The sequence below is a fragment of the Neolamprologus brichardi genome, chromosome 23 (genome assembly GCF_056152115.1).
Source record: "Neolamprologus brichardi isolate AB-2024 chromosome 23, ASM5615211v1, whole genome shotgun sequence".
NCBI lineage: Eukaryota > Metazoa > Chordata > Actinopteri > Cichliformes > Cichlidae > Neolamprologus > Neolamprologus brichardi.
In genome coordinates, this window is record NC_142125.1 from 6,125,647 (window position 1) to 6,130,051 (window position 4,405).

Below are 4,405 nucleotides of genomic sequence, written 5' to 3' on the forward strand. Positions count from 1 at the left end.
CTTTCATAAAAAATATTGATCATATTTTAAAAAGCAGCACCTTCTGGACTCTTCCGATGCTTCCCCTGACAAAAGTCGATATTGTAACGAGAAACAACTGAAATAGAAAATTTCTAAAGAAGAAAAACTAAACTGAAACGAGCAATCACACCCTGGAAAGCAACTGAAACTTGATGGAACTCAAAAGAAAGACTCGAAACCAAAAGTAAATTTGAATGACACATAAAGATTCAGAATCTTTTGTCATATTTATGCTTCATGTAAAAACAAAACCGCGTTTCGCACATCCACCAGTCAGCAGTGTTAATACTATAAACACAAAAATCACAAATACAGTAAAAATACAGGTGATTACATAAAAGATGGCTAACTGGAGCTTATGAGCAGGGGCCCAAACATCAAAAAATTTATAAATCAAATACATATAATTCCCAACAGACACTTCCACACTAACCTGTCATTAAATATCCCACAATTATCCCAGGAATCCTAACATAACAATAACACTGATCCAATGCAGCACATATAAACCTCATATAGAGAGTTGCAAGTTTTGAAACATCTTTGGCATACAGGGTTCAAAATACTTGAGTACTTTTTTAACCTAACTAAAGAAGATACACTAAAAGGAAATAAGTGTTTGAAAAAAACTACACAAAACAGGAGTTCTCAGGTTTCACAGTCGAGTAGTCCTTCATTGATACTTTTGCATCTCTGCCCAGACCGAAGAAGCCATGAGAGCGGTGAGTGGAGTCCTTTAAACTCGTGGCTCAGCTGAAGATGTAGCAGCGAGGCACCGATGATCTTCTCTTCTCGGTTCAGTTCAGGCCTTTCCCCTGTAAGGAAGTAGGAACGCTCCCAGCTGGGCCTGTGTCCATATGTTCACGGCTGGGATGGAGAAGGCCACCAGCTCCACCTGAGAGCCACAGATGGTCACTTGGAACCAGACCTCTTGAAGTCAGCTTTCTTGGTGTTATCGGTGTCTAGGGCCACACCTGGGTGTCAGCTGCTCCATCTCTTTTCAGTGGGCTTACATCTGCGGTATCTTTGGAAAACTTTATGATGTCATTAGTACTGATCAGTACTAATGACTCACATGTGACTGCTCTGATACTGTCGACAGTATCAGAGCAGTCACATGTGTGCAGACAATGAGGTGCTCGGCACACACCCTTGCGGTGAACCAGATTGTACCTGCTGACTGCCTGTGTTTATCTGAACACAGTTTGGCTTTATTATTCAAGTCCATGCAGTGATTTCCACGCCAACGCATTCATTATGAACTTCCCCCTTTAAGAAGCTCCAGGGGAAATACAGTTTCAGGAAGTAAACTGGTGCCCATAAAAGACATTTTATTGGTTTTCTCAGATCAACTTTAAATTTCAGATCAATTTTTTTTTTTTTAAAATTTGATTTCCTGCACCCGAAAAAATTAAACCGAGATTAAAACGGTGACTAACATAATTGCGTAAAGCACACGCCCAAAGCAAACAGGGAGGTTTCACTTCCTGACAGACGCTGCCCCCAACGTGATGACGTTTTTCACCTGTACGTTGAACAGTTAACGCCACGCCTCCTGCTTACACCTGCTTTCAGGAAGATTTGTAGGAGAAACTTTTAGAAGTACAGACGAGGCGGGCAGGTGAGACCTTAACGAGGAGGACTACTGTTTATTTGGACGAAAGCGGTCTGAGAGCGAAGGAAGAAGCCTCGAAGCTACGAAGGGCACGTTTACAGGTGAGTTAGCGTCGTTTCTGTCGGTGTTTCCTTCCTCCTGCACAGGTAATCAAACCATCTCAGCTTAGCCTGTGGAGTGAAAGGTGAAGCTGAAGGATCGTGTGTGACACAACTCTGAATCAAAAAAGTTTTTTTCTGTGGTTTTTCTCACTTTAGGTGAAGTTAGTCGGATGTTTCCAGGACTGAAAGCTTTGTCGCTGCTTGACTGCAGTCCTCACAGGCCTGTGTGACAGCTGTGGTTTTCTTCTTAGTCATTTTGCGTGTTTTTGTTGGAGTTCCCTCACAGTTTAACGCGCTTGCCTTGATTTGTGTGCGTGTCTGTGTTGCTGGGATGCTGACTGTCAGCTGTAAACTCCACTTTCTTATTCCTCACCTTTCTGGTTCGGCAACACATACAAGTTTCTACCTGTCCGGAACTGGAGTTTCACGCTAGTTTCGACTGCATTCCCAACCTGCTGCGTCCTCCTCTCCTCACTCGGCATATTTACACACTCATTGTTTGATTTGGGACTAACACAGTCGCTTAAGACTGCTGTTCTCCTAAGGTTTTAAGGTTTCTGTCATAGCAGCTGTAGCTTAGTTCAGTTCAAATAAAAGGAGGAAAAGGTTTAGTCTGCTGATTTTATTCCAGTAAAACAAATACATGTGTGTGGCGTCCATTTCCCAGAATGTGGACGTGTACACTTAAATATATTAACCCTCAAGTAATGTAGATTTTATCAGCTAAAATAGCAGAGTGTGCTCGTTTATGATCACACTATTTTTTGAACAGAGAAACACCCACACGCATCTGACAACAATGGCCACAACATCCCTGATGCAGCATTAAAAGAGCTGCATCAGGGCTGAATATACAAATGTAAGGAAGAAGGAAACACACTGCGTATTCGTTTTTCCCATTGAGGAAGTGCTGGTACATTATCCCAGATATATCAGATATGTGGAGTTTCTTATAGTAAAGAAGTCTCAGTCTCTCCAGATGTGATGGTGTTTGCTGCTTTTCACTGCTGTAGTATTAACTTTTTTGCAGTCATCATTCAAACAGGGTTTCACACTTCATCAAAGAGGTGCTCACTCCAAGGATGGCTGTAAATGTGTCTGGCTCCCAGCTCTTTGAAAGATACAGGGGTACTTTGTGGTACTGCTTGAGTTTATCAGACGTTATCTATTACCCAACTTGTGCACTTGTGTGTACAAGAAACATGACATTTCTTACAAACCAAAACTTTTTTCTTTCAAACAAAAAAAACCCCCACTCACACGCACATTAAGCAATAGTATCTGGACTTAATCTTTCAAAGTAAGTAAGAAAAGGTTGCCATGTGTCATAAAACCTCCGAACCGAACCTTTTACAGTGTAGCGGATCTTTTCCAGCTGAGTATAGTACATGACATCCTTAACCCATTGCCCATATACAGGTGGAAGTGGCTCTTTCTATTTCATTAATATCATTCTATGGGCCAAAAGAGTGCAAAAGGCCAGAAGATCAGAGTGTGATTTGGAAAGACTGGCATCACAAGGCGTCACCCCAAAAATGGCTATAAACGGGCAGGGTGCAATTGGAACACCAAATATGTTGGACATGGTTTCAAATATGCTTTTCCAAAAGCTAGCCAGTTTTGGACATGCCCAGAACATGTGAAATAGGGAAGCAGGCTCTTGTTTGCACCGGTCACATGTGGGGTCAAACCCATCCTTGATTTTGCTCAGTCTAGTTTTAGACCAATGGAGACGGTGAACCACTTTGAACTGAATCGCCACCAAAACTTTTTTCTTTCTTACGACAGAAAAAAAAACTGAAAATAAACTAAAGGTTGGGTACCAGATAAGCTGTGTAACTTTAACAACAATTATTATTATAAAGATATTATAATATCCAACAAAGAATTGAACTAGAGGTCATATATCTCAGTTTCTTGGTTTCTCTTCTCTGGCTGCCTAAAAAATCTAGAATTTGAATTCAAAATCCTTCTCCTTATTTAAAAAAAATAAAAGTACTGAATGATGAGAATATCATAGTAGTATCATATCCTCCCCCCTTTACTCTCACAATGCTGACTTGCTTGGCATTCCTAGAATTTCCAAAATTAGAATTGGAGGCGGAGCCTTCAGCTTTCAGGCAAGTCTCCAATTTGGATTCGGGAGACGGATACCTTCTCTACTTTTGTAAATGTTGCTTTTTGAGAACCTTTATCATGGTCCTTAGGCTACATTTCTTCTCCATTCACCTCTCAGTTGCCCATGTGTTTATATGCAGCTACTGCATGTTGTCACCTTCGTCTTCTCTCCCATAGGCTCTTTGTCCTCGCCTCTCGTCTTCTCCTTTTTCCCTCCCCTCTCTTTCTCACGAGTTTTCTTCATGTTAAACATGAATTTTTCCTTCCTGCTGTGATCAAGTGCTTGCTTATAGGTTGTTGTCTGATCTTTACCTCACAATATAAAGCATCTTGAAGTGACTGCTGTGACACTTTATAATATAAATTTAATTGAACCGTCAGGTTTTGTTTTGCTTCTGGTTAAAACATAAAGTAGCATTTTATTTGTATATGTGTAATATATAAAGTGTGTTTTGTGTAAAAAGGGTTAAAATATCTAGCTCTGAAATATCTGGCATTTTTAACTTTTACAATGAGTTGGAATAACTTGCATCTTGCACCGCTGCCACTG